Raw genomic sequence first — 18,729 nt, forward strand, 5'->3', positions numbered from 1 at the left:
CACTTTTGCTTGTATATCCTTGGGGCTGGCCAGTTGTATGCGATGTTGGGGGTGATGCATAGGGCTGAGGTTTCTAAAGGGGTGTTGGTGAGCTGAGGGCATGGATGGACCTTGCTCGCATTTAATAGGGGACACTGTTCAGACATCTCACAGGGAGGTCCCAGGCTGGGCCACCTGCATGGAGAGGTGGTTGCAGTGCTGCTTCAGCAGTGGGAACTACCTTGGAGCAAAGTCCCAGAGCCCTTCAGAGAGGAGGAAAAAAAAATAAATATTAAACCATTTTCCTAGCACAGGATTAGTTAGTGCAAGGTCAAATCCTACTAATCTAAAAGACTGGATTGCAGGGTGATAAATGACGTGGCCTCCTGTATTGTTTGGTAATTAATTGTTTGAATCCTATTGTATTATGGGGTGGAAAAACCAGAAAGATAAAAGAAGAGAAATGCCCTTTTCCTTCTGTGCACACTGAACTCCATTTGTTGAGAAAGGATTTATAGTTTTCATCATAATTTAATTCTAAAACATATCACTTAATTAAAGGGATTTATTAAAATCCTCTGGCAGTTCTTTTTTAAGATTAGCCTTGGACTCAGCCCCTGAATGTCACGGAGAAAATTCATCAATTGATTTGTTTAACTGCACAAGTCTCACCCCCTCCCTGCTCCGGCTGATGCTGGGTAGAAGAAAGAAATCCATAGTCAAAAGCTTAAAAATGTTGAAGATAGATGGGCGTGCTGATTTCATCCCTTTTTCTCTTTCCCTTCCCCCTGTGGCTGGGACTGGTTTTAAAAGCCTTTGTTAATGAGCCAATTAATATTGATGATTGAGCACTAAGCTGTCAGTTTGTCTGCCAGAGACGAGTAGTGAGTCTGTCTCCCAGCGCTCGATGAGCTCTGCTCTGTCAGCAGTGACAGGGACACCAGTTGTCCAGCCCTGGAGGGGGACATGTGAGATGGGTTTGTACTGGGACGCCAATGGTACCTGCCTTTCCTTCACTGGGACCTCTGTGTATCGCCTGAGCCCCGATCCTGCAAAAGTTTTCTGACCTGGATTGCTCTGTGAGGCCCCCCCAAATCAGTGAGTTCCTGGGCTGTATGGAAGAAAGGCTCTGCTTCCTGGGGGTACAGCTGAAGAAAAAGGCTTGGAATGCTTCTAGGCTTCTGGAAATGCTGAAAGGTGAGAGATATCAGAGGCAAATGAGGAGGCAAAATGGGTTGTGGACGAGCATCCTGCCTCTCTGCCCCTCCTCCAGCTTCCAGGCTGGCCGGCAAAAAAGGAGACTTTTTTTAGGGGCTTGGGAATGGGACCGTATCCAGCTGCAGGAGTCAGGTCCCTTGTCGCCAGCTCCAGCCACTGTCATTTGTCTTCCAGAGAGTTATTCTCCTCCTATTTGAACTCCTGATAAGATGTATCGAGAACCGCTCTTCTCTAAACCCATAAATCCTCCCAGAACCGAAACAGAGAGCTTGGGAGTCTTATTAAAAACCTCATGAATGAGTTCAGCCCATCTCTGATGACACTGTGCCTGTAGCCTTTGAAGTCTTCCACTGTGAAATCAGGAATTGCAGCACCGCATTTGGCGTTGCTCCCCGAACTCACGGCTCATGCTGAATACAAATCTGCTCTTAAGGGCTTCATCTCTGGATCCTCATGTCAGGCTTAAACGCAGTAAATCTCTGGATATAGCTGTCTATTAGCCCTGTTTATTAGATCTGGAAGGACTAGAGGGGGAAAGAAAAGAAGAAAAGCTCACAGAGGGAATGCTTTTTCAGTTCTTTTTCTGTGCTTGCAGCGACGTGGACCGAACATGAAATGCTACTTTAGGAGGCACCTTTGCAGTCTCACTGTGTTAATGTGTTACTTGGCCGCTATGTGTTTATAGTAGAATAGTCCAACACCAGTGGCTGATCCTTTCCTTTTTGCCTTTACCATCTCAGCTGCAGGGAGCAGCTATTCGAGTTGGCCCCAGATGGGTGTAAAGGCTCAATGTTTTGGGTAGAATATAAGAAGTCCCTCAAAGTTTTTGGGAAGATGTTTCTTGTCACTTTAATGGAATTTATTTTATTTTTCTTACATTAAATGTTGGTGACCCTCTCCGGCTTGGAGGCAACAACATGCTTTTTCTGCATCTTGCCCAGATTCATGATGCTCTAACAGCACCGGTGGTGCTTGGGTCCAATGTGCTCAGAGCCATGTGAACCTAATTCCTGATCAGACCCACCCAAGAGAAAGGGCTCATCTTCCGATGGGAGAAGGCGAGTGCAGAAGAACCCTCTTTCCTGATGCCTCCTCTCACAATCTCTTGTTTCAGACCATGGGAGCCTTTTCTTTTCTCCTGGGGGAACTGAATTTCCCTACGCTGCTCCAGGCAGCTCCCATGGAAATCCCACCTAGCCAGGCTGGGCTGGGGAGGACACTCTGTGCTCACAGGGCTTTGCTTTTGGAGCCCAAGCAAACTGCTGGCTGCAGCACTTCTTTTTTCTCAAAAATGGCTAATTCTTCTTGGCCCCTCAGAGGTGTTTTTTCTAAAGCTTTTAACTTTTCCATCTTTTCTCTTGGGGGGGGGGGGGGTGAAGGTTGCTAGTGCAGCAGTTCATTTGCATTACAAAATGCGAGTAAGACACTGTCCCAAGGCTTATGAAGTGCTGTCAGAAGATTGAATTAAAATACAGTGCCCCAAGTCCCTCTTGGTTTGTATTTAATTAAGGACTTTCATTCATCATTTATTTCTGCATCCCATCATCTTTGGTAGTTTATGAAGAAAGAGGAAAATAAGGCTTCCTTCTGACAAAGATGCTGATAAGTGTTTTCTGAAGGCAACAGGCTCCTCTGTCTCTGTTGATGATTTCTTCAACCCATATGGGTTTTTTAATGACACAGGCACTTTTTATTTGCTTTTTTGCTAAAGGGAGTCTTGCCAGGTTTACAAGAAAGAGGATGATTCCTTCCCATCTCAATGCCAGTTACATGCTAAAGTCTCCCTGCTGCTCCTGATGTTGGTTCCCAGTGCTTTTGGGGGGTAGAGAACTAGGTTGTGTTAATTTTTGTGTTACAAAAATTCAAACTGGGGAGGAAAAGAAGACTGTAGTGTCCCTGTGCTAGTCTTTCAAATTTGGATATAAAAGTGATGGTGTGCACAAACCTTGGCTTGGTTTCTATAAAAATTCATTCTGAAAAGGGATTTATATTTATCCTCCCATCTTCCTTCTAGTTAGAAAAACACACTCTCTCAACGCAGGCAATTAAAAATGCACACACATCCCGAGCGGAGCTATTTGGAAGCAGCTCAGGTGCAGCCGAGCATGTCTGCTCCTGCATTTTAGCCTTTGAACTTCCTAAGAGTTAGAGAATCATTTTCAGACAGTGATGAATAGCTTATACTCCCATTTGTTTGCTTGGTGTCTTCCTTTAAGAAAATGTGAACGTTTTTGCTGGCTGTAGAAGTGTGGGGGAGGTGCTCCAGTCCTCCCGAGGTGTGAGGAGCAGGCAGGCTCCATGCACTGGGATATTGCAGCGGGGGGGTCGCATCCATCCTGAGCTGCCAGAGCACGCTCCAGCTTGCAACTGCAGCACCCGGAGCCCTCCCAGCCCCGTGTTGGTATTCAGCTTTGTCAAAACACTTCAGTCCCCCCACCCCCCCATCACCCCTTGCTTGATCAAAACCCCATCCTCTTCACTCGTGATCTGCTATCCTACTTGTCTCTCTGGATCTGCCTTCCCCGGAGCGAAGGCTGGCGCTCTTCTCACTCATGGGGGAAAATTCAGGGCTATTTATCACTGTCAGCAGGAAGGCGGAGGGGTTTTCATAACAACTCGCTACATGTGTTCTTGCACATGATCCGTTTTTTACATAGGCTTAAATCTTGATCGATGATCTGCCCTGTCCTCCGAAGAGCTGTATCGCAAGGGATGACATTTCAGAGCTGCCTTCAGTATATCACCACAAACAGACTTGCCAGAGCACTTCCCCGGTTCTCATCTGTCCTAACAGTACATTATTTAAGCAAATTAAATCTGAAGCGTGTATGTGACCACCTTTTTGATTCACGGGGTCATGCAAATTAAATCTGAAGTGTGTGTGTGACCACCTTCCTTATTCACAGGGTCACGCACCAGGGGCTTTGCTGGAATAAATAAAAGCCTCTACTTATGGTGTGTTGGTGCTGTTGCCTTCATTCAAACCTCTTCTGACAGCTCTTATCAATTCTTTGGGTCCATGTTAGGAGGGAGAGGCTCCATGCCATGGCGCCAGTTGTTGCTGGTGAACAGCCCAAAGGCTGAAAGCGAAAATCCTGGTTTCCCCTTAACGGTGCCTGCTTTGCTGCTGGTGACAAGTAGGAATTTTCTCCTCTCCTTTGCTGTGTGTGTGAGCAGCTTATCAAGCCCCATCCAAGGCTTCTCCTCCTACATAGTCATCACAGCTGTGCCTCATTGTTAATGGCAGAATAATGGGAGCAAGTGTAAGATGGGAGGAGAGCTCTCTCCCGTTAGCTCTGGGAACAGAAGATGCTCTTCCTTCTCCCTGTTTAGCCTCCTGCCGATTCCAGGCGGCTCTGCCCCAGCTCCCATTGTGTGCGATAAACACAGCTGGGGAGGGAAGAACAGAGGGAGGGGACCGTCAAGGCTCCCGGATACTTGTGCAGTAATAACTTATTTAAAAAATTGAAAGGTATCTCAGCTCTGTGGCTGTCTGAATACACAAGGGGTGATGAGAGCTAGAGAGAGGGAAAAGCTGTGTGTCTGCTGGTTCTGTTTTAACTTTTCCCCACCTTCTAGAAGCACAGCTACAACAGTGAGGTGTGAATGCTTTGGCCCCGGTGTTTGACATCTCGCGTAACGGTGTAGTAAATAAGTCTGAAAATACAAACTTCTGGTTCTGCAGCATGGCTTCAAAGCCAAAAATGGAGAGAGAGGAATTAACTAAAATTCACACCTGCTGGGAGACCCTGCTCAGCCCAGCTGAGCTGTCACTGCCGCCTCTCCCCTCCAAGCCCCTGCTGCAATTCCCCAGGCTGGTGACTTGGATGACAGTCTCGAGAAAGAATCAATGAGAAAGGACCGTTACTGTTATTTATGATATGCTGTATGGATTTGGTGGCAAACCTGCGAGACTAAACTTCTTCTCGATCTCTGCATATTGTCCTCCAGGGCTGGGTTCGGAAAAGCAGAGAAGCTTTTATCGCCGCTTGCCTGAATATATCTGTTCAGAAGATGAATACAGGCCACTTTTCTCCAATGCTGTCAGCCAGGCTCCTTTTACCAGCAAGTTTTGCCCATTTTGTTCTGACACTTAATAAGAGCTTTAGAAGGCAGAAGCCTTGTACTGCATTTTCTGAAATAAGCCCCTGCTCAGTAAAGCACTGGTATTAAGGAAGCACTTAAACTAAGGCAGATGTTTACATCAATTTTGGAGCAGAAGCTGCAAAACGCTTAGAGAGTACACAGCCGAGCTTCGCTTCACAATAGGGCACAGAAATCCTCCACCTTGGAGAGGTGGTTACATTTCACTCTGTAATTCGGTTTTCAAATACACGGAGTGCCAGCAAAGATGTTATGAAATGTTCGCTTTGCTGTTAATCTGCACTACAGTCTAACCACCTGAAAGGCACCTTTTTGGGGATGAAACAGTGTATTTTGCTCATATTGTTGGGGGGGTTTTCCCCCTCCATTGCTTTTTTTTTTTCTTTTTGTTCTTGGAGCATCCTTTAAGTTATCGCTAGTATTGATCAAAGCCAGGTCTCGACACAGGTGCTCTGAGCAAAGTCAGGGTCAGCCAGGGCAGCTGAGGGGCTCTGTGCTACCTGCAGCCTCTGTGTCCAGTGCTTGGTCCCCAGCAGTGATGGAAACGGTCTGCTTGAGAGGGCGGAGGGAGAAATGCTGGGGAAGAAAGGGCAGCAGAAGCATTTGCTTTCCCTCAGCACAGCCTCGCCAGTGCCTTGCCGAGGCACACCTGGCTGCTCCTCTTGCCTGGGGGGGCACCCACGGGAGTTGTTTAATCCTGCGAAAGTGGCAATCCCATCATACCGTGTTGCAGGGATGAAGGAGGTGGTTCGTGGAAGGGATTATTCATCGAAGGGAGCTGCACAGGCTCAGCTGCAAGGTAAGCCCTGTGCCACCGGGGCCAGAGCAGCTGGTGCTGCCCACGCCAGCGCAGAGCAGGGTTTGCTGGATTTAATTGCGCTAAGACACTGATTGATATTTTTTTTTTTTGTAGCTCATTACCCAGCAAGTCATTTTAATTAACACCATCTAATATGGGTTGAGATGTATTTTGCAAATGTCAGCACTTTTTTTCTTTTTTCTTTTTCTTTTTTTTTTTTTTTAATTCCCCTGTAGACCAAATGCAGAAAGTTACAAGAGGACAGCGTTAAATGATTTCAGTTGATTTAACAGTGGTAAAGCAAGTCATTAGCAAAGTGCTTTATGAAGCCATAAATGTCCTTTCCAAGTCCTTTATGGGATTCTTGGGGGAAATCTGTTTGTCACAGAGGATTTGTATTGCATTGCTCCTCACCTGATGAACAAATGGGTCAGAGTAAACACGGGGCTCTTGTGTCTTCCTCTTGGTGGGGCTGGTCCTCTTGGAAGCAACGGAAAGGCAGACCCTGGTGCAGCACCTGCGCCCCATGGCCCCATATCCTGCTCAGCTCCCGGGTGCTAGTGCAGGGAACTCCTCCTTGAGACCACCAGGGATCCCTCAGGTGTGAGGTGGTGCCAAAGTAGGATCAATACCTACTAGGAGCAAGCCCAGCTCTTATGGGATCAGTTGGGAATTGAATAAAGCGCCTGATAAAGTCACTGGCAAAGCTCTTAATGATTTCAGTTGTCTCTGATCAAACCCCAGGAACAATCTGAGGCAGCTTAAGTTTTGTTTACAATTAAATCCCCCTCTGTTAAGCTATACTGGTACTGATGACCACCCAGGTTTTAAGTGAACAGGAGGCATTTACTGCTTGTCTCCCTGTTGGCTCAGTTCTCCAGCGTGAACATCAGAAAAAAATACCTCCAGTCTGGGGTATTGATTGAACAAAGCAAATGTTGAAACAAAGCAAATGTTCCCCAACATCAAGGAATGATGGAAAAAGGGCTGCAGAGAGATCTGGCACCTACCAGCTGTGAGCGTGTGTGTACAGCAATAGGTGAGCAGCCCAGTAAAATGTTCCTTCTCTCCTCATACCTCTGACATTGCACCTTCCATTCTACTGGTGTTCAAAGGGGGGAACGGAAAGTATAAAACTGGAGCATCTCCAGTTACATGCTTAAAATGAGACAGATACTCCTGCAGCACCACTGTAATGTGACTGCAGACAAAAACATGTCAAGGGCAAAGAGCTCGATGGAAGCAGTGACCATGGACTGGGTTATTCCTGGTGGTTTTATTTAGTTCAGTTTTGGAGGCAATGTACTAAGTGATTTGCTGTTTCCAAATCACTCTCAGAGCTGCCAGACCTAGTCTGCTAAATAGCAGTCAAGTTTAATGTATGAAGTCCACATTCATAAACCAGTGGTTTTGAGTAGGGGCTCCTCCTCCTCCTCACTACAGTGGTTCAACAGACTGTGCTGAACCATTGAAGAGTTTGGCACAATGTATATCATGTTTAACAAGATGTGCAGAGCTACATTTCCCAATACATTTCTCTTGGATACCCAGTGTGCAGGGTCTAAGCATTAAATACAGCAGGTGCTGTATCCGGCACTGTTGCCTCTCGTCACCCACAGGTGCAAAATGATCTGTAATGTTTAATATCTATTCAGCAGACAAGATTTAATGCAGACTTAAAGCACAAGGCCTGGCATTTTTTCCTCTCCCTTACATTTGTACAACTTCACTGGCATCAGTTCAAGCTTCATTAGGAACAGACTATTACGTACAACAGCTGAGGATGTACGGCTCATAACGAACGCTGGTTTGCAGGCTTCCTCCTACGCTGTACCAGCGAGCCAAGCCCATAAAGCTGATACTACATCATTATTTTTTATTCATTGTGTGTAAATATTCTTGCCACAGAAAGTAGCATATAAATGCACTGTTGAGGGTTAAACTGGGCTGGCGGTGGGTGCTGGTGCCAGCTGGGGAGCATGCCCAGAGCCTCAAGCTTGCAAGGAGAAAGGTACCAAGTCACCTCTCGTTCTCACTCCTAGAAAGTAGTTTTGTTGACAAAACATGCACCCTGCTCATATCACACATCCCTTTGGACACTTCTTGCCTGGCTCTGCAGTTCCAGGAAGGTGTTTTAGTTCTGACCATTCCAGCTGTGCTTCAACCAGATGTTTTTATGGAAATAAACCACAGTGGGCTTCAGAGCCCTTTCCCAGCTGGATCAAATTAATTTAGACTTCATCAATTTAGGACCAAAGATTTTATAACCAAAGATTTCCTGACCATAAACTATGTTTCAGTTTGGAAGTAGACAAGTAATAATGCTAGCGATCGGGATGAAATCCCAGATAAATGTCTGCTTTACCTCCCAGAGTGCTTCAGCCCAAAGGGTGCATGCCCAGCAGTTACAATGGTGTTTACCTCCTCCAAGGAGGAGAGCATCCTCCCTCCCACCGGTCTGTTCTCTTACCCTCCAAACCCAGCACCAGCTGGGTGTTCGGTTCCCTTGCCAGCAGCCCCGGCGGCACACGCAGGCGTAGGCAGCTGTCACTCACAGCATACACTTCTATCTGCATCCTTGTTGCCCTCAGTGGGTACCTCGGGGGCTTGCTGAGGCTCACCGGCGTGAATCCCACGCTGGAGATGTACCTGACCTACAGAGAAGACTCAGCTTTACCCTTCGATTACTTCTGTATGTACACATCTTTACACCTACAGATTTCTTCCACAGGTAACCAGAAATCTGCATCACCCCAGTGTTTCTCTAGTATGTGTGATAAAAACTTGTGATTTACATTTCTTCCCATTCTTTAGCATTTCTTCCCTCATTCTGTTCATTTTAGGATGAGCAAAGGAGGAAAAAAGTGTGTCAAGCATACAAAAAGAGACTAAAAATCATACAGTCCCTATTTAGGAGCGAGGTGCTAATTTCCTTTGGGGAAAAATACTCCATGAGAGATATAAATGGATCTCTTCTCTGGTTTACTCCACAGCAATTACTTCTGCATGGCCGCCAGAAGTAGGCTGATCGATTAATATTTTAGGCTTTCAGTCAGCTTGAGTTTATAGCTCATCTTAGCACCAGGAGAACCTAGCAGAGAAAGCTTTCCTTGCTGGCCTTTGTAAAGCAAAAGTGATTCCTTTGCGATAATCTGCACTGAGTCTCTGCAGCCGAAGTCTCTGCAGAACTGTTTTCGTAGTGGCTGATCTGGGCTCAGCCCTCGCTGCTAACGGGGTAGATAGGAAGATACTGAAAAATCCAGTAATGAAAGCTCTTTTCAGTCGGAGGTAGCATCACAGGGGAACGATGCCCCAGCACTAATTTAACCAGGGTTGCTAATTCCTGCCATGTCGTTGTCAGGAATAGCTGAATTTAGCAACAGCGAGTTCTGCGTTACTATCACTGAACCTTCTTCACCCTCATCGGAGTTGGCTAGATCGGGGGGGAGGGGACAGACCCCGTGGGGCAGCCCGTGAGCAAGAACCACCAGCCCTCGGGCGCTGGGGCTGGCAGCGTGATGGGAGCACCAGCAGATGTGCTTGTGCACAAAGTGGCAGCCCAGGAAGGCAGTTGCAGGTGCCCGTCCTCCTCCTCAGGGTCTGGTCAAGCTCCAGCCTCCCAGTGAGGCATTGGCATCATGTTGTTCAAGATTTCTCAGACACGGGAGACTGGGAAGAGGTCTGTCCTGGTTTTGGCAGGGATAGAGTTAATTTTCTTCCCAGTAGCTGGTACAGTGCTGTGGTTTGGGGTTAGTATGAGAACAAAGTTGATAACACGCTGCTGGTTTAGTTGTTGCTCAGTAGTGCCTACCCTAAGTCAGGGATGTTTCAGTTTCCCGTGCTCTGCCAGGGAGGAGAAGAACCTGGGAGGGAGCAGAGCCAGGACAGCTGACCTGAACTAGCCAAAGGGCTATTCCATACCATAAAACGTCATGCTCAGTATATAAACTGGGGGGAACTGGCTGGGAGGGGCCGGTCCTGCTGGGGGACTGGCTGGGCATCGGTCAGTGGGGGGTGAGCAATTGTATTGCGCATCATTTTGTTTGGGGTTTTATTCCTCTCCTTGTTATTTCTTTTTGTTATTGTTGTTATTGTTATTATTGCTATTATTATATATTACTTTATTTCAATCATTAAACTGTTCTTATCTCAACCCACAGGTTTTACCTTTTTCTGATTCTCCTCCCCATCCCACTGGGCCAGGGGGAAGAGAGCCATTGGCTACGTGGCACTTAGTTGCCAGCTGGGGTTAAACCACAACAGTCTGCACAGACAGACGATGAGATAAAGGGAAAATCAGAGGAACTTTCCCCCAGCATCAGCACTTTGAGAGTTGTGAGTGAGACATGAAAATGAGATTGATTCGACTTTCTAATGGGAGTCAGATGCATTTAATTTATTCTTAAGCATTTCTGTAGCACTCACATAAAGCTGTGCTGATACGCACCACGCATCCCTTCGCCCTTAAACTCCAGGAAGGTCAGTTCAGTAAGTTCTTCAGTGCAGGGTGTTTCATTGCAAGCCCACAGCATTCGCAGACCCGTTGTAACTCTGGGGGCTGTGTCTGCCCCCTCGCTCAGCTCATCCTGCAGTGGAGCAAACAGTGCTTTGATCCTGGGACTGGCTGCTCCTGGAAACGGGACAGCAGGGAAGAGCTCTGACATGATGCTTCCCTGGCTTTGCAGGTCCCTGTTTCCCCCTCACAGTCATGGCTTGTGGGCAGCTGGGTGCGAGGCAGAAACACAGCTTGTGGTGAAAAAACATTTGCATCATTCAGGTTTGTGGTCTGACGTTTCAGATATGACTTCGAGACGTGGGGTAGGACCCACGTTGGCCCCAGCCTTCCCAACATCTGGAAACAGCTTGATGCTAACGTGCAGCATCCCATGGTGCACAGGAGGCCCCAAGAGGCACCAACAGCCTGGGTGAGAGCAGGGAGCAGCTCAGAGATTCTGGGGAGGGATGGGGTTAAACTGCCTTCCATCGCAGAAAGCCTCTACAGCCTTGTCAAAGGCAAGCCTGAGTCAGGTGTGATGAGTAACTTTAATGACTATTAATTACCAAGTCATTACCAAGGAGGCTATACATGTCAGAGTGGCTGAAAGCAGAAGGTTTTCTGTGCTTCTAGGTTAGTGCAAGAATTTTGGTCCTTCCCTTTAGAGGTTATGGTTGTTGCTGAAATATTTCCACGCTTTGCTTGGCATTTAGCTATGGCTGTTATTTCTCTGAGGTCTTGGTATTCAGGCTGTGGATTCTGTCTTTGTATACACAGTTTCATTTTCTAGGGGTCAAGGTGAGGCGGATACCCAGTGGCTGGATGTGTGCCCTCGTGGACACCTTTGCTAAAGGTGTGGAGGACTGCAGGGGGGAGCCTGAGCAGCGCAGGGGCAAGGGGCGACCACCGCTGCCTGCAGCTGCCCTCCTCCCTGTACCGTGCACAGGATGAGACACCAACAGACAAACCCTGCTTCTGCCTGCACAGCCCTCTGTTTCCTTTGCTTGAACTCCTGTGCATGCTTTCAGCAGTGTAATTGCAGCTCAGGTCTAGCAAAAAGTAGGGGCAGTTTCGGGTGTCCCTATGAGGGTTTGCAGCAGGGTTGCGGTCTCCATGACCTCAAGGACTTGTTGACAAGATTAACTTTTTTGGTTTTGGGTTTTTTTTGTTTTTTGGAAAGAACAGTTTTGCCTTGTGCAAAATCACAGCCTTGACTCATTCTGTAATACTTCCTCCTGTTTCTTCCATCTGCTTCTGCTCAGATAGTTGGAGTTGGCAGAACTGCCTCCCTTTTGCTTCCCCCCTTGGCCAGCACGCTTACCTCCGTGCCGCAGCAAAGCACAGAGCATCCTCCTGCGCTGCAGAAGACACCCCTGTCTGCAATGTCAAAATAAGGTACCCACTGTCTTCAGGGAGTTTCACATCCACACACGTGCATGGTCCCACATGGCTTTAGCCTTCAGCCGGTAGATCTAGTGTTTGGTTTGGGTTTTATTACCTGGGTAATGACACCTTGCCAGCCTGCTTTTAGCTGGAGTCCCGCCACACTCCTCTCCTTGGCAGATATGGGAGTGAGGGCTCAGCTGCTGTCTTTACCAGGATGCCCAGGCTGTTAAACTCTTAGGGGTTTGCAGGATGGGTGCTGATGCTAAGGGGTGACTGCTGGGGGGTCAGGAGGGCAGCAGAGGCGGCTCATGCCAGGCTCTGGTCCTGTGCACCTCCAGCAATCGCTCCCTGCCGAGAAGCAGGAGTGAAATTCAGATTATGGCAATGATGATGCTGTGCCCTGACAACACTGTGACTTCTGGGAACTGCTAGTCACCAGGAACACCGAGCACTGTCGTGCTACTGCTCAGAAATACTCTGAATAAAGAACAGGGAAAACATGCAACTGTGTGACAAAAATTTAGGAAATCTTTCTTGGGTTCCTTTTCCTTCCTTTCTTTGTTTCTGAGCCATTAGCTGAGACACAGATCATGTTTTTCCACCTTGGCTCTGACACACTAAAGGATAACAAGAAAAGATTTTTTACAGTAAGTTGTGTGATTCCCAGGTAACTACCTAGCCTTGAAGCTGTGGGTTTAAGAAAAACACCAAATACCTTATAGCTCGTGATTAAAACACAGGCCATGATCAAAGCAGCTCTGGGTAGATTATTTCACCTTGAACAAAGGAAGGTTCAAGATAGGCACTAAGGAAAATTCCAGTGATAAGGATGGGCACATGCTGGGAGGCAGGGATGGCCAGAGCCAGGTCAGACATCATCTACCCAGGGCAGGTAACGGAGCCCCTGGCTCTCTTACCTCCTTCCCTTACAAGGTCTGGGACTCTCTTTTGCTCTGTGTATGCAAGATGAGGGCTCAGAGTGGGTTTACTGAGAGAGAATCAAAATAAATAGCTGGCTTTTCTCCAAAGAAAAATCAAATCGAGATACCTGGCTGAAAAATTCAGCTCAGCCATGGGAAGTCCCAAGGCTGAGCTTTGGGGCATGGCAACCCTGTTGCCTGCTCTCCATCCCAGAGAAACCTGTGAGCGGCTCATAGGAGGAGATGGTGGTCACGGTCCTGCCTCCGGCAGCAGCAAGTTTCCCAGGAGCTGGTTTTCCCCATGTTCACCATCAGAGCCCCAGACCTGGCTGCCTCTCTCCCCGTGATGAGCAAAGCCAGTGGGAACTCAGTAAAATGAGTTACAATCTTCCCTAACCAAGTCTGAAGCCTAAACATTGGCAGCTGTGTTGCCCTTTCCATGCATTCAGCCTCAGACCCTGCTGGGTTTTGCTGTAAAAAAAACAAGAAAAAGCAAAAGAGGGGGCAGTCCCCATAGCCTGAGCTTGATTTAATACTAATTGCCGCAAACATCCAAACTGTGGCTGGGGCTGGCTTTAATTAAAATGACAGAATAGGAGAGCCATGGGGATGAATTACTGAAGGAAAATGTTATATTTCCCTACAGCTAGTGTAATTAAAAAAAAAGCAATGCATCAGGCATGAAGCACCTCCTTGCCTGTGCCAGGGCTGGCACGGGCACTGACGATGGCATCCCAGTAGGATCATGTCACCCAAACTCTTTCCTCTGTCATTAAACCCACATTGCCAGCTCCAGAAACCCCTCCGGTGCATCCACTTGGCTGGCTTTGCTGCAGTTTTTCCCCTCACTGCCCTTATTTGTATAAATTAACATACCCCCAGGTTCAAACATTTGAGCCACAGAGTTTGGTTGCAAAAGGAGAAGCAAATGCAGCAGAGCGAGGCCCTGCTCTGCACCATCCCTCCGGGGCCAAGCACCTGCGCTGCTCGTGGCCATGCGGTGGGCTGCGGGAAGGATGGGTGGCAGGGTCTGTCTGGCCCTGCCAGCAGTTGTGGCCATGACATGGGCTGCCAAGGTTGGTGGCAATGGCCTTGCTGTCCTTTCCACTTGTAGGTGCATGATATTGAACATCTGAAGGATAGAGACAGGTCTTTAATTTCGGAAGGGAGGTGGTGGGGGTCCCCTGGGTCTGGCTTTGCTGGAGGACAAAGTGATGTGGAGGGCTGCTTGCTTTTCTTCCTGCCTTCAAGAAGTCAGTAGTGCTGGCAGATGCTCCTGAGGGGTGCAAAGGATTGCTTGTGACCTACATTTGGTCCCTCCATGTCCCAGTGCAAGTACTTACCTGTCACTGCCAGCTGCTGAGGAGTAACAAGGCATCCACAGGCAGCTGGCTGGGGAGAAACTGTGTTAGGAAAACAAGAGAAAGAAATTAAAAGGACTATCTCAGTGTGCCCGTGGTGACTGGAGCCCTGCAGAGGGGCTGTCAGCCCTGCTCCTGCACAGAACCCCGCGACATCCTGCTAGGAAGCACTTGTCATGGCTGGTGCGTGGGAAGCACCATCCTCCTGGCCACCACCAGCAACTGACAGTCACTGCCACCTTGGAGCAGCCCACCCCACAGGCAGCCCCCGCAGGCATCACCAGCTCTTGGTCCTGCAGCCCCCAGCAAAGCAACTTGGTGCAGATGCTGGGGACACCACTGGAGCCTCCTGCCCTGCCCTTCCCCACTGGAGTACCAACATGCCAGGAGTAGCAGGAAAAAATACTTAGTAAGTCCATAGGAGGAATTAAAAGCCATTTTTTTCATCCTGTTAGATGTTTTCTTAGCTTCTGGATCACCTACAAGCTACACAGCTGCCCTCTCAATGCAAAAAGGTGCATTTTCCAGCCCCAAAGTCATTGGGGTCTAGTAGAGCCTGTGTTCTCCTTACTTGATGGTAGAGGCCTATTACTTTTCAAGGCTATTTTTGGATTTCTTTTTAGAGTAGGAGAGTGTCTCTGGATAAATAATTCTTGACCTGCAGTTTGACACGCACGTTCAACTGAACTCCAGTGCATGATCTCTGTAGCTCTCCAGAGATGCCTGCTCTCCTTCTCCTATTAAAAATAACACTCTTATATCTAGCACTTGCTTCTTGCCCACCTCTGAACTGCTGGGATGATCTGGGCCTGCATTAAACAAGACCAAGTAGAGCCCATCTTCTGATCTCCCTGGGTTTGGCAACCAGAGCACGTGCCCACCAGCACTGCTCGTGTACGGTTTCACACTAAACCCTAACAGACTTCAATGTTTATTGATTGCAAATTCCATCCATAGCGGTAGCCAAAGAGCTTTGTCCAGTGCTCGGGTTAAAGAAAACTTTGGCCTGAATCCACCAGTGTGTCAGAAGGCACGGGGCTTCTCGTGTCTTTTATCCCATGCTGAAGAATTAAATCATCCTCTGAGTCAATACATGCGTGTCTGTGCAGATTACCATGCCTGCAGATGACTGTGCAACCATGGTTACAGTTTTTTAGGTGCTAGGATATTTGGGGCAGGCTGTAATTTTGGCTCTGTGGCTGTACTTCAAAAGACAAAGTAGAATCTGCTAGAAAAGGCTCGGTTCCTCTGGCTCTTTGGAAGATGGAAAGGGACAGGCTTTTATGGTGGTTGTGGCATAAGGAGGTGCAACAGCACGTTTGTGCTTCAGCATAATATGTGGGTTTATTTATTACCCTTAAAAAAGAAAAAAAATACCCGAGAGAGGACTTTAAGTATTGGCCACAGGCTATGGTGAAGAATTACCACTCGGGTCGAGGTGGACCGTTCCCTGCTCCTTGGCCGGGCATGTTTTAGTCGCGGTGAAATCCATCGGTGAATGCCACTGAGACCTGTGGGGTCTGTTCTGCACGGAGGGTAAAGCAAACTTCTCATGGAGCTGGTGAGAGCTGTGAAATCCATGCCACCGGTTGATTTACTACTGAAACAGCAATGCTGAGCTGGGTCGATAAAGAAGCCAGACTTCAAAATGGAATTAAATAATTATTCTCACTTTCTTTGACTTCAGGAGGATCCTATTAGAGAATAGAGCCTGGATTACTGGCTGGCTGATGTTTTCTTCTGCGCCTGTCTCCACATTGGATTTAGCTCTTTTATCTCCTGATCCCCAGAGCTTTTTAATGTAGAAAGTAATGGCATCCAAAGGCAAATTTAATTTTGACAAGTAATCTGACTTCCTTTCCCTTTCTAGAGTCGGGTTTTAATCCTGTTTGCTGTCTGAAGCTGCATTACGTGGATGTATTTAAAATCCTTACCGCTCTAAAATCTCTCAAAGAGGGACAAAAATAAGGGGAACTGCAAGCCTGGAAGCAAGGAATCATTTCTTATCAAACATTTCAAAACGTTTCATTGCTGCTGGTATTATTAACCCCTGCACTACACTTCGCCTTGGCTCTGTGCTTGCTTTCCTTTGCTTCATTGCACTTGTTAGAACCACTCAGGGAGTGGAAATTTCAGGTTTTCTCCAGCTCTTCTGGTTGTGTTGGCAGGTTGAGTCTGCACAGTGTGTGCAGGGGAGCCGTGAACCCCTCGGGGTGTTGTCCCACTGTCACCAGCCCACTCCAGGGTGGAGGATGCTGCCTGCCAGGTGTTTGGCATTAGGCATCAACACTGAAAAAAACCACCAAAAACCAAATCACAGAGAAAGAGTAGGGTAATGGAGCTTCAAAGCCACTAATCTCAGCAGAGAAAATAGAAATTTATGTTGTTATTACATTTCTCCAACTCAGGTCCCAAAGAACCACATCTAGATGAGGATCAATTGAACTGATTGTTGGCTATTTCCGACACAGCGACATCTCACCCTGTGCTGTTGCCCTGAATCATGCCAGCTCAGACCTTACTGTTTCCCTGAAAATATCAATTGCAAATAGGGTCGTCTACTGAGAAAATCTGTACTTATTGACTGGGGACTGTTTGCACAAAAAGCCGTAAAATGCAGAATGTCCCTGTCACTCTGCAGCAACTCAGCTGATGGTTCATTATTCCAGCACGTAAATACCTGACTCCCGTGGAAGCAAAATGTGAAGCTTGAAGCATTGATGGCATCTCACTATTAAATAAAAAAAATGTCTATCTGTCTCATTCTAGCTTGGTTAAAAAAACACCTCAGCAAAAGAAGGGATTATGTATAAATACATATATTTGCAAATGTCAGCCTCAAAATAGGAAGAAAAACTTGCAGCAGCACTGTGGGCCTGGCAGAGATGGAAATGGATTGGTTTTACACTGCGAGGCATCGCTGGTCAGAGGGAAGCTAAGGAAAACAAATCGGGGGGTTGCTGTGGACACGCTGGTAATGAAGGCAATTAGGGTAAGTCGAGTCACGTCCCACATGCCAGCACGCTTCATTAGGCTTCAGACCAGGGCTGCACACTCTCTGTAGAAAACTAGTGTACAAGCAGCATTAGTTAATCAAGGGGCACAATAGTAAAACCACTTTCATTTGCAGTTCCTGTGTTTTCTTTCCCCTTCCTTCCTAAGTCACCAATTCATCTCGCTCAGGATCTGTCATGGGGAAAGGGATGATGGTTGAGGGGATTAGCACTGCTCCCGGGATGCAGTAGCCAGCTGACTTGGTTAGAAGCTGGAGAAAAACATTTGGGCAGGGTTTTTATTTTCAGCCACTTTTGCTCGCCTGGCCCTGAGCTCCCTGAAATAAGTAGTGCTTTTCCAGCCTCTTCCTTGACTATGGACAACCACCCCCTTGCCACGCTTCTACCTGCGTTCCCACCTGATCATCAGCATGTGCTGCATGATGCTGGCATGGGTATAAACTGGAGGGCCTTCTTGTACGTAGTTGACTGGAAGAGGATGTTAAAGGACACGCTGCTTTGAAGCCCTCTCTGATGCAGCTATAACTGCCTGAAACCTGACGGCCAGCCGACAGCTCCATCATGGACCAGTAAGCTCAAGTCTATCATTGCTCTGTTGCTCAGTCTCTTGGGTCCCCCTGAAGAAGGGGGACTTGCAGATGCTGTATGCATCATGCAGGGACGCTCTGCCCTGCTCTGGAGCCGGGAATGCACGAGCAATCACAGCCAGCTGAGCCGAAATTGGAAACAAGGCAGCTAACCCCCCAGCCACCCCGATCTGTCAGCTCCCACCTTGGCTAATCAAGGACCAGCTCTGCTATTAGAGCAGGGCAAATTGAATTCGCTCAGGCTGCTGTTGCGGCGGATGTTTCCTAGCAGCCGCCTGGTGCATGCAGTTCTGAACATTTGTGTTAATAATGATGATGAGCACTGGAAATATGTCTCTTCGGGAAATAAAGATCAGATGAGCCCAAGCACCATGTAAGCTTCATTTCTTTCACAAGGCGGTTTACTTGGGCATGAAATATTGTCACTGTTTACCCCGTGGATGACTGATTCCAGACTTGACCTAGTGCAAGCCGGTGTAAGTAAACACATCTCTTTCCATAGCTCTGGTAAATGATCTAAGCAATCTGATGCTGAGAATAAGGAGAGAAGAGAAAATACTGTCCCAGTGTTGTTGGATGAGCTTAATGTATTTTTCTTCTTGTGTTTAGCGGGGTACTTTGGATCAGGATGGCAAAGCATGAGCCCATCAGTGCACGGATGACATACGGCTCTGTAGTGGGTGCGATGCTACTGGCTTGCTCACGCGCAGCGCGTTGGGATGATTCACTGCTGCTCCAAGTCTCTTTTGCCACCAGTCAGCCCAACCCACAGCTTTTAGGTACCACTTCTCCAAGGCTTTTCAAGCGTATTTCAGTTCAGCAAACCCAGATCTGGAACCAAACTGTCTCCCTGCTCGACATTTTCA

At 47.6% G+C, this 18,729-nt stretch overlaps 1 long non-coding RNA gene across 1 annotated transcript in view; it reads left to right on the forward strand.

Annotated features, from left to right (window-relative positions):
• The window catches only part of LOC114016632 (uncharacterized), a 32,396-nt gene that overhangs the window by 10,624 nt on the left and 3,043 nt on the right, over positions 1 to 18,729 (forward strand). The window lies entirely within an intron of this gene.

The sequence above is a fragment of the Falco cherrug genome, chromosome 9 (genome assembly GCF_023634085.1).
Source record: "Falco cherrug isolate bFalChe1 chromosome 9, bFalChe1.pri, whole genome shotgun sequence".
NCBI classification, from domain to species: Eukaryota; Metazoa; Chordata; class Aves; order Falconiformes; family Falconidae; genus Falco; species Falco cherrug.